Genomic DNA, 12,240 nt, shown 5'->3' with positions numbered 1-12,240 from the left:
CTACTGTCTATGGCTCACAAGGGTCCCGTTCTTAATGAGGTGGTGCGTAGCAGCAACACACTGTGAATCCAAATAGCAGATGGCAACACTGTTGAGTAGGCTGGCAGTCTGATGTCTAGCCACCAACTGGCAGCAATCATTATTAAACTGATTCATGTGCCCAGGGAAAATCTTCATAACAGTCTTAGCAAATGTGAGCAGCAAGAAGCAAATGATCTGCTATTCCTATCTGCTATGAGTACTACCTATATTTCTTAAAATATTATTCCCCAGTGCAACCTACACAAAGAAATGGCATGATATGTGCACTGGAGGCCCTATTCCTTTCTTACAGATGCATGTATACCTTTAAACATGATAGCTGTGATTTCTCTATTTGGTGAATAGCTTTTCCTTGATGGAAATAGCTTCATAGCATTCACCCTATGGATTTGTCGCACATATTCAATGATAGGCAAGCAGTCATAGATTCTGTAAATAAATAGCTGAACATATTCTATCTCACATAATGAAGCAATGGCCTACATTGCTCATGGTCCATCTACATGAGACAGGTAACTCATCCTAGGGTGAAAAGTTTGTTATACTCACACTTGGTTAGGAAAGCAGTCTAAGAAAGGCTCTAGCTTCAGAAAACTTATGTAAGGTTATTTCGACAAGAAAATCTTAAAGGTATCCATTTAAAAGTTCTGTCTTGATGCTGGGTGCAGTGGCTTATGCCTGTAATCTCAGCACTTTGGGAGGCTGAGGCAGGCAGATCACAAGGTTACCAGTTTGAGACTAGCCCGGCCAACATGGTGAAACCCCATCTCTACTAAAAATACAAAAAATTAGCCGGACGTGGTGGCACACACCTGTAATCTCAGCTACTCAGGAGACTGAGGCAGGAGAATCACTTGAACCCAGGAGGCAGAGGTTGCAGTTTGCAAAGGCAAACCAGCAATGGATAGGCTAGTTCAAAAGATGTATTATATTTCCAGATATTATGATAACAGTGATAAAGACTTGATGGTGAATAGGTACTTGGATAGCAGTACTGCAGAGGGTCAATTTGAGTAAGTCACCTGCACTACCCAAAGATGAATATTCTTTTTGAGAACAGAAGAATTCTAGTGATCATGAGGTAAGGATGCTGGAAATTCATTCCTAAAAATTTATATGTACCAAGTAGTTGTTTTCTGTTCTCCCATTCTTCACTAAAACTGTCCTTATCAAGAACACCACTGATGTCCATCTTGTCCAAATCAAAGTTTCATTCTCAGACTCTCACTTACTCTAATTCTCAGAGGCATTTAATGCAATTGATCACTACCATCATCTGGAAACACTTTCTTGGCTTGGTTACTAGAACAACAGTACATGCCTGGTTTTCCTTCTTCCTTACTGGAAGTTCATTGTCCATCTCCTATTTAGCTCCTTATCAAAATCCTGACCTTTGACATTTGAGTGTTCTTAAATACACTGTGTAGAATCTGATATCTGAATGAAGTAGATACTCTGCTATGTACACTCTAATGAGGACGGGGACTATGTGTGTCTGGTTCACTGCACAATGTCTAATACATGGTGGACATTCAAATATTTGTTGAAAGAATGAATGAATACTAGAACAACATATGCAGTTTGAATAGAGGAGTGTAAGTATAATGAGGATGATCTGGATATTAAATAGTCCCTAACATTATTTCATTGAGGTAGGTTTTAAATATTAGAATCCTCACCTTTTTAGAGTATGAAATTGAGATGTAGACAGGTCAAGTAACTTGCCCAAGAACACACAACTACAAAGTGTCAGAGCTAGGACATCTCCTGCTGTGCTAGTCCAAGGTCATGCTCTTGACTCAGTGCTATACTTATTGATAAATACAAGAGAAAATGATAGGAACCCGAGTTCAGCTTATGTTTCTCCTGGTCCTCTGCTACAACTGAGGTTGATGTTTCTGATGGTAGCAGGACTACAAATACTAGTTGTTTTTTGTTTTTGTTTTTGTTTTTTTACATTCAGAAAGAACAGGATTGTGTCCTCATCTGTAAAATAGAAATGAAAATGCTGCCAATCTACCTTCTTTTGATGGTAATTTAAGGCTAAAATAAGATAATCAATATGCCACATATAAGTCACAATACCAAAATCATGGGGGATCTTCATGTATTAATTATTACTACTGGGAGGTACTAAAAGAAGATCTGAAGTGGAAAGAAACAATTTCCTTACTGATTAGAGAAGCAGGAAGAAGGCAGTCAAGAAGGAGCCAGAACATTCCTTACTGACCTAACTCAGGAAAATCAAAAGAAAGGCAATATTCCATGGTTCCCCTGTAGCAGATAACGAGCACCCACTACACAATTAAAGAATTAAAAGTTCATTGACTTAGCCATACTACATCTTCTTTTAAAACAAAAATCATAAAGATAAAAATCTGCTGATGCTGTGAAATAAAACTGGTGATTCTACAGTCAATTTGTTTTGTACCTGTGTGGTTTTACCTTCCACTGACCCACCGAGACATTACAATTAGTGTATCCTAGGGATGACTGGAGATAAAGTAGGCAGAGGAAGTTAGGTTAATGAGGAAGCATAGAGAAAGGCAATCCTGGGACCTCCTGTTCTTCAGAATATACAGGTCTTTAAACTGTAATCAGGTAGCACAGTTAGGAATATTCTCAAAATTCACTTTCACCACTGGATTCCAGCTTGTAATATTCAATTGCTATAGAAAATGATGATCAGAATGGACTTAAATTCTGAAACTTCACTTAGAAATTTTATCCAGGGTATCTTCTTCCTTTGTTGGCAATATAGCCATCACATCTCCATTAGGGAGAGATACCCAGGTTTCTCAGTCACACTTCTCCACTGTGAGTGTCACACAAGACATTTCACTCAGTTAACAAAAATATTTCCTAAATGAAAGAATGCAGATGGCTGACTGGGTTGAGCTTTGGAGTCACTCAGATCAATATTTAAATCTCAGTTCAGGTACTTAGCAAATAAAAGACAGCCCCAGCCTCAATATGCTCATTGTTTAGATGGATAGAGTCCTCACAAGGTAGTTTTAAAGATCTCATGATCATTTACTTAAAGTAATTAGATTGCTGGCACAGTCAGTTTTCAATAAAGCATGGCCACTATTATCAAAGTTGCTAATCATTGAAATGGCAATACCAAAATTGGCTGTAATTTCATTTTCACTGGTTTTTGATTGTTTGTAAAAAGAGAGATCTATATTTGTGTTTATAGATAACCTATTCTAGAGATTTAGGAACCTATCCAACAACCACTTTGTCTTTTGTGCTGCTATAGCAGAATGGCTGAGACTGGGTAATTTATAATGCACAGAAGTGTATTGGCTCACAATCCTGGAGGATGGGAAGTCCAAGGTCAAGATGCCAGCATTTGGCAAGGACCTTCTTGCTGCATCCACAAGTGTGGAAGAAGAGGGTGCAAGAAGGGGCTGAACTTGCCCTTTTATGATGGTACTGATCCCACCCATGATCTGAGAACCCTCATGACGTAACCCTTACAGGTCAACGGTACTTACATTTTAACATGAGTTTTCAAACCATAAAACACCTCCAAGGTGGTTTTTAACTTTAATTATTAATTAATGGGTCCAAGGAACAATTGCTAAGCATTTACTATGTGCTAAGATGAATGAGTGATTCATGCTTTTCTTCATTTCAAAATCTCCCCATTGCTTTAGTCTCTGGAGATCAGCCCTCATGGTGCGTATACTTGAGTCATGGGTAGCAAGGCCATGTGAAGTTGAAGAGACATGAACAAGAAATGTGACGTGGTTCATGATGACTGAAGGGAAAAACAGCTGCTAATAAATTTGCAGTCAGATCATGGAAGGCTTTAAATGATGAGGTAAAATATTTGGACTTCATTCAAACCTTTTGGAGAGAAATGTCAAAAACATTAACCCCGTATTGAAGTTAAAAACAAAGCTAGAAGTCTTGTTGTAGATAACAAACTGACTCAAGGAACACACATATTGTTAAGACTGGAAGAATGACATTTTAAATTCTTTCCAGTAGTGTTTGAAATATATTAGAAGGAAGGAAATCTGGAACTAGGGACATAAAAGGTAGGAAGTTATTTCAATAGGTCAAGAGTGAGGTAATAAGAGGCTAAACCAAGGCAGAAAAAAGACACATGAGATATGCTGGGTGGTGCTCCACAATTCTTCATGATTTTGGGCTAACTCCTTTAAAGCCAGGGAGTTTGGTTAAATAAAAAAATGGAAATCCACATCGGTCTCAACATTTGTACTTTCAGAGGTATGAATGTTTCCGTTTTAAAATTATACATGAAACAAATAACAAGTTAATCTGGCATACTGTCGTGCTAGCCAAAACTGTGTGTGAGCAGTTTCGTAAACTGTGCCTTCTTTTCCATTCTAGCATTATTCTGTCTGTCTTTCTCCATGTTGCCCTTGTTTTTCTCAAGGATTTTCAGTTAACTCCTACCTTAAAATTTAGATCAGCTGGCAAGATGAAACCCCTGTCATAGCTGCAAACAGCAAGACATATTCTTCTGACTTTGAATCTGGCCCATTTTTGTGTGATGACACTTTCCTAAAGAGAATAATATTATATCTGTGAGAAAAAGCCCTATGTGTGACTCTTCATTATAAAAATATCCACTGAGTACATAATGTTACTCAAGAAAACAAGAAAGTGTACAGAACAAGGAAACAGCTAAAAGGGCAGCAAGACAAGACGAATGTTTCCCAGTCAAAACATGAGAATACATTTTGTTATCTGCGAAATGTAGAAAGGTTATCCCGAGAGATATCTAAGGTTAAAAAATACTATGAGAGATATACTCACACACAATTATAGATAAATATACTAATAGAGATATATAAATACCAAATTCATCATATTCACACTTCCCCAGTGGCTGCTCATTTGTATCCCAACCAACTCCACCCTATTATTCAATGGGTTATGAAAATCAGAGACCTGGGAAGCACACTTAACTTGTCTCTTCCCTTAATCTCCCATACCTAATCACTCAAACTCTTCTAGTTATAGTCTACTAACTAAATTTCCCTTGCCCTCACCTAATTCCTTTGCCCTTACCTAATTTGTATAGGATAAAGTACAAACTCTTTAGTATGGCATAAAGGTCCATTAGATACAGCCACATTACAACCTTATCTCCTATCCTTCCCCCATTATATACACATGTACTTGCTGTTCCCTCTGCTTGGAATGATTCTAAGAAGGAGCAAGGATCATTTCCTCAGAGAACCCTACAATGCTCCCTGCAGCCCAAGCCTACTTTCTTAAAGCACTTACTACTTATCCTCAATATTTTGTATAACTTACCTGCCTCTACCACTAGACTTAATGAAATTCTTGAAGTTAGAGATGTTGCTGCATCTATCACAATGAGAAAGAATCATCTGAAGCACGCACAAACACACACCATTTATTATCACTATTAACATGACTTTGCGATTCAACTACCGTCATTAGCATCTGTACTATTTCAAGAGACTTCTGCCTAGGAAGATTACCTTACAAGTGATAATACAGTATTGTTCATCCCTGGACCTTCTCTGAAATCCATCAATTCTTCACTAGAAAATATTAACCAGCAGTTTACACCCTGAGATTCTTTACATAATGCATGTAGACGAAATAAATGCATTTAAATGTATTACAATTATAGTAATGTAATAGGGAATGGAGGAGACTTACTAATGAATAAAATGTACAAATTAAAGTACATTTTACTCTTTCTCTATAGTGTCTGACAATTATTCCCACTACTCAAAGCAAAGAGAACACCAAGACAATGAGAAGGAGAAAATCTTCACAATTTTCTGAGCTCTGTAAAGAAATGCTTTTCAGGTAAATCTTTGATCAAAACAAAGGCATGGTCAAAAATATCCTTAAACAGTCAATTCCCACACAGTGCTTGACTCTATGCAACTATCAGGGACGTGGAAATTGACTGATGGTGATTTTTAATATGCCAAAAATTTTTAGAACAAAAAATAACCACACATATGCTGATCTGCTTAAAATACACGTTAGTATTTACTGGGCTTTCATTCATCTCACCTCCTTTTCTTCTTTTCCTCAATTCATTTTACATAATCTCTCACCCTTTGCTTACTTCTAATAACCTTTCTCTCTGCCCTGCTGCAAGCGTGAACTACCATCAGAAAAATTACCTATGTTAATATCCAGAATCTACAGGGACTCAAACAAATTTACAAGAAAAAATCAACCCCATCAAAAAGTGGGCTAAGGAAATGAACAGACACTTCTCAAAAGAAGACATTTATACAGCCAACAGACACATGAAAAAATGCTCATCATCACTGGCCATCAGAGAAATGCAAATCAAAACCACAATGAGATATCATCTCACACCAGTTAGAATGGTGATCATTAAGAGGTCAGGAAACAACAGGTGCTGGAGAGGATGTGGAGAAATAGGAACACTTTTACACTGTTGGTGGGACTGTAAACTAATTCAACCATTGTGGAAGACAGTGTGGCGACTCCTCAAGGATCTAGAACTAGAAATACCATTTGACCCAGCCATCCCATCACTAGGTATATACCCAAAGGATTAAAAATCATGCTGCTATAAAGACACATGGACATGTATGTTGATCATGGCACTATTCACAATAGGAAAGACTTGGAACCAACCCAAATGTCCATCAATGATAGACTGGATTAAGAGAATGTGGCACATATACACCATTGAATACTATGCAGCCATAAAAAATGATAAGCTCATGTCCTTTGTAGGGACATGGATGTAGCTGGAAACCATCATTCTGAACAAACTGTCGCAAGGACAGAAAACCAAACACCGCATGTTCTCACTCATAGGTGGGAATTGAACAATAAGAACACTTGGACACAGGGTGGGGAACATCACACACCAAGGCCTGTTATGGGGTGGGGGAAGTGGGGAGGGATAGTATTAGGAGATATACCTAATGTAAAGGACGATTTAATGGGTGCAGCACACCAACATGGCGCATGTATACATATGTAACAAACCTGCACCTTGTGCACATGTACCCTAGAACTTAAAGTATAATAATAATAATTTTAAAAAGAAAGAAAGAAAAATTGCCTATGAATTCAGCTTTCCCGTTGGTTAGTCTCTATAACCTTTTTGCTTTAACTGCAACTTGGCAGTGCCCTGAGAACACAACTTACCCTTGATCTTTCTCTCATACTCTATCTTGGTTGATTCCAGTACTAGAGAGAAAAAATGCACAAGATGAGCTTGGAATATCTTATCATACACGTAACAAAGAAGATAGTGAAGACATCCAAGGACATATTAGAAGGAGCCAGGAGCTAACTTAGAGAGGCTTTCAGTGGTCAAAGATAGGAACATTTTAGCCTCTTTAAGAATCACACTACGATGGCCAGGTGTGGTGGCTCATTCCTATAATCCCAGCATTTTAGGAGGCTGAGACAAGAGGATTACTGGAGCCCAGGAATTTGAGACCAGCCTGGGCAACATGGTGAAACCTCATCTTTATAAAAAATTAAAAAACTAGCTGGGCATGGTGGTGCACACCTATAGTCCCAGCTACTCAGGAGGCTGAGGCAGGAGGACCGCCTGAGTCCAGGAGTTTGAGTCCACAGTGAGAGGTGATTGTGACACTGCACTCTGGCCTGGGTGACGGAGCAAGACCCTGTCTCAAAAATAAATAAACAAAAAGAATCATACCTACAACAGATTAAAGCACAACAAATATGTTTACGTATGTGAGTTCCTAACTATACTAAAAATTATTGGGGGATGCTAGGGAATCATCTTATTATTTTGAAAACATGATTTTGAAACAATCATGTATTTACATGAACTGTAACACTGTTCTATTAAATAGGAGATGAAGGAAAATTTCTGTTTGTAAAAATGTTCTAAGGGATTTCTAATCTCAGCCATACATGACAAAGTAGCTGGTATTGAACTAACCCTTCTGCCAAAAGCAACTATAAAAGCTGGTTGACATATACAAATCAACTGTTTGAAGGCATTGGCAAACAAACAGTACAAGCCGGACTTTCTCAGTCCCTGAAAGAAGGAAAGCACATATGGTGAGGTCTATATTCATGCTATGACTTTTTTTCTGAGAGCATTTTTCAAATCATAACGAAGGGGAATATAGCTCAAACCAAGAGTGACAGTCTTACTGGACTGAGGGGAGAGAGGTCTGAGTTCAGAGTGGCCAATATGGCTTGGAATTGAGTCTCAAAATTTCAAGTAATAAATAAATTGAGAGAAGGATACAAAAATCTTCATTCAAATTCCTCAAGTCATGTTACCAATGCTAGCACAAATAGTGACAGGTGGGCAAATGGAGTTAAATTGTTGAGCGTTCTTATATTTGACAGTAACTGGTGAAATTACTAATTTAAGACTGCAATAAGATATGGATGAATAGATTATAATTATATGGAAAGCACTAAAAGAATTTTCTTAAATGTCTAACTAAAAAACTGATAGAGGGAATGTGGAAGAATAAATGACACTGATTAATCCAAAATAATTCAAGAAAGGAAAAGTAAAATATCCAGGACAGATAGGACATATAGAAAACAAATAGCAAGTTGGTAGACTTAAATCCAACTATATTAGTAGTTATATGAGATATAAATGGACTAAAGGCTTCAATTAAAAGACAGAGACTGTCATACTAAATTACAAAAAACAAAAAAAAGAACGAACAATCACCAGCCTGGGCAACATAGCAAAACTTCGTCTCTACAAAAAATATATTAAAATTAGCTGGACATGGTGGCATGCACCTGTAGTCCCAGCTTCTTGGTGGGGCTGAGATGGGAGAATCATTTGCACCCAGGAGGTCAAGGCTGCAGTGAGCTGTGTTCATGCCACTGTACTCCAACATGGGTGACAAAGTGAGACCCTGTCTGCAAAAAAAAAAAAAAATCCACTATATGCTGTTTACAAGAGACACGCTTTAAATACAAGGGCACAGAAAATTTGAAAGTAAAAACATATACCATGGAATAGTATGGAAAATATATATACCATGCGGAAACTAAACAGGAGGAAGCTAGTATAATTTTATTAATACCAAGTAAAGCAGACTTTAAGATAAGTGTATTAGTCCAATCTCAGCCTGCTATAAAGAACTGCCCAAGACTGGGTAAGTATAAAGGAAAGAGGTTTAATTGACTCACAGTTCTGCATGGCTGGGGAGGCCTCAGGAAACTTACAATCATGGCAGAAGGGAAAGTAAACATGTCCTTTTTCACGTGGTGGCTGGAGAGAGAAGCAGGGAAAATCCCCTTATAAAACTATCAGATCTCATAAGAACTCACTTGTTATCATGAGTACAGCATGGGAGAACCTCCCCCATGATCTAGTCACCTCCCACAAGTTCCCTCCCCCAACACATGGGGATTATAATTCAGATTACATTTCAAGATGAGATTTTGGGTGGGTGCACAGCCAAATCATATCAATAAGTGTTACTGGAAATAGTCAAAATGATAAATAGGAAAATAAAACATTCCTAAATTTGTATCACCTAATACAGTATATAAAGATAAGAGCGACAAATCCACAGTCATACTGGGAAATGTTACAATCACTGACACAACAAGCAGACAGAAAATTCAAAAAATCAGTAAGAATATAGAAAATTTGAACAATATAATCAACCATCTTAACCTAATTGACATATAGACAACACTATAGCCAACAACTGCAAAGTGCACATTTTTTCCAAGTGCACTTAGAGATTTACCAAAATAAACCAAAGCAAATCTAAACAAATTGCAAAGAATTGAGTATGTTTTCATAGAGTATGTTCTCTGACCAGAGTGGGATTAGACTAAAGGATGGGGACATAAAGATACTAGAAGAATTCCTAAATGTTTGGAAATTAGCAATATACTTCTAAATAATCTATTAAAAAGAGGGGGGGAAATGCAATGGAAGTCACGAAAACAGTACAGGTTCTTACAAATCACTTTTATAAGTTGATACGCTTTTGAATTATTCATTTCATAAAACAGATTTTGGAAAGCTTCAGAGGAAGCTTATGGTCTTACTCCATTTCTCTAACCTTTTTTTTTCCAATTATAATTCCAGCAATTACTAGACTTATGTTTTTAAAGAACTGTGAAGTGTCTGTCTGAGATTTTTTTCTACTTGGTACCTAAGAAGTTAGCCTATCACAATTTTAAGGATGCTAGAAGAAGGCTCAAGACTCCTGGGTCAGAGCTAAAGAAATTTATTTCTTACAACACAGCAAGGAGCATGAGCTTCAAGTTTTTCATTGGTTTCCATGTCTTCCAAATCTCATGGAAGTGATATGGTGCATCTCAGATGGATGCAGCTCACTAGGGTGACCACCTCCCCCGTTTACCTAAGACCAAGGGGTTTCCTAATATTCAAGATTTACTGTACTGTAAGCAGGAAAGTCTCAGGCAAACTCTGACAAGTTGGTCAACCTGTACACACAAGACTTATATAAAAGCTGAGATTCCCTGAGCTTAGGAGATAGCAGACTTTTAAAGGGACTGCCAGTAACTTGCCCATCCTTTGCACTGGAAAGAGACATTATCTTTATTATCGTAAATAGCGAGCAAATCTTTCCTTTGCCTTGGAGGGAGACATTCTCTTTATCTTCCAAAACTGTTTCCATGCAAACACACTTGAAAAGACATTTCAGAATAAAAGCTATCAATGGATCTGCTCTGAAGATGTACAGAAATGCAAAAGATCTGTGGAAAATTGTTTCCCAACAATATTTTTATAAAATTACAGTACAATTATAGCACACTCATCTCTGTACTAATCTGTATCCTGACTTAGAAGATGAAAATCCTATACTCTTCTAAATTGTCACCAAGTTTCCTTTCTCAATAATCCAATACAAAATATTTGCTCATTATTTTTAATAAGAAGTTTGTGAAAGGCACCTAAGTATGCTGAAAGAGGTCATCTATCTCTCAAGAATAAGTTGCTATTTTGTCTCAGCAGCAAAGATTTAACAGAGAAAAAGATATTTTGTACTGTCACAATCATCCAAGGACATACTTACTAAATCCTTCCCTTGGCATCTAGCAAAAGAGGTCATGGTCTGTGAATAAGGCAAGGGAATTTAGGAGTAGGAGGAGTAAAACAGAAAACAAAACCAAAATAAACAAAAAAACCCCGTGTTCCTTTTGGTAAATGAAGCATATACTAGGAGATCAAACTAATCTGGACTTTATGTGTGCAGTCCATTTCTTTGGAATTCATCAGCCTGTAGGTCCTAGTCACTCATATTGACTGTAATAATACAAATTTCAGGGTTCTTTTTCCCCACCCAGGAGAATTTCTAGGAATTCCTAGGGGAGGTTTCACAAGCACTCAGCAAGTCTGTTCTTACCATTCGCCGTCTTTTACCACTGGTCAAACACTGCATACCGTGACGTCTCTGGGATGCTGAGGCCTTCCACCACAGCTAAGGCCTGGGTCCCACAAAATACAAAGCCTCATCACATCGTGTTACTGCATTAACTTTCTGTTGCTGCGTAGAAAACTACCACAAACATAGTGACTTAAAGTAACACAAATTATCTCACACTTCTGTAGCTCAGAACTCTGGCATAGCTCAACTGAGTTCTCTGCTTAGGGTCTCTCAAGGCTGAAATGAGATATTCACTTGGCTGGACTTTTTAATAGGGAGGCCCTAGGAAGGAAATCTGCTTCCCAACTCATTCAAGTTGTTGGCCAAATATGGACATAGGTCTATGTTTCTCTGATGGCTATAGCCAGGAGCCACTCAGCTCTTTAAGATCACCTGCATTCTGTGGCACAACCTGCTCTCCCCAGTCTCCAAGCCAGCAACAGCGCATCAACTCCCCGTCACGTTTTGAATCTCTGACTTTCTCTTCTGATCCTACAGAAAACACTCTGCCTTAAAAGGAGTCATCTGATTAGATCAGGCCCACCTGGATTGTCACCATACTTTAAGGTCAATTAATTCACTTGGGACTTTAATTACATCTGCAAAATCCCTTCAAAGAAGTACTTGAATTTGTATTTGAATGAATAGGCAGAGGTCAGAAATCTTGGGCACGGGTGCGTCTTTAGAATCCTGCCTCCCAGTTACTATGTGAAGCGCCTCTTTCACCTCTGCTTCCCACTATTTTAGAGAGGTCTGGTAAAGCATTGTTTGTGTACTTATATGTAAGAATTTTTCGAAGATCAGATCTTTGGAG

Source organism: Trachypithecus francoisi, unplaced genomic scaffold, assembly GCF_009764315.1.
Source record: "Trachypithecus francoisi isolate TF-2019V2 unplaced genomic scaffold, Tfra_2.0 Lachesis_group0, whole genome shotgun sequence".
NCBI classification, from domain to species: domain Eukaryota; kingdom Metazoa; phylum Chordata; class Mammalia; order Primates; family Cercopithecidae; genus Trachypithecus; species Trachypithecus francoisi.
The sequence above is the reverse complement of the archived record's forward strand: the minus strand, read 5'-3'. Positions refer to the sequence as shown.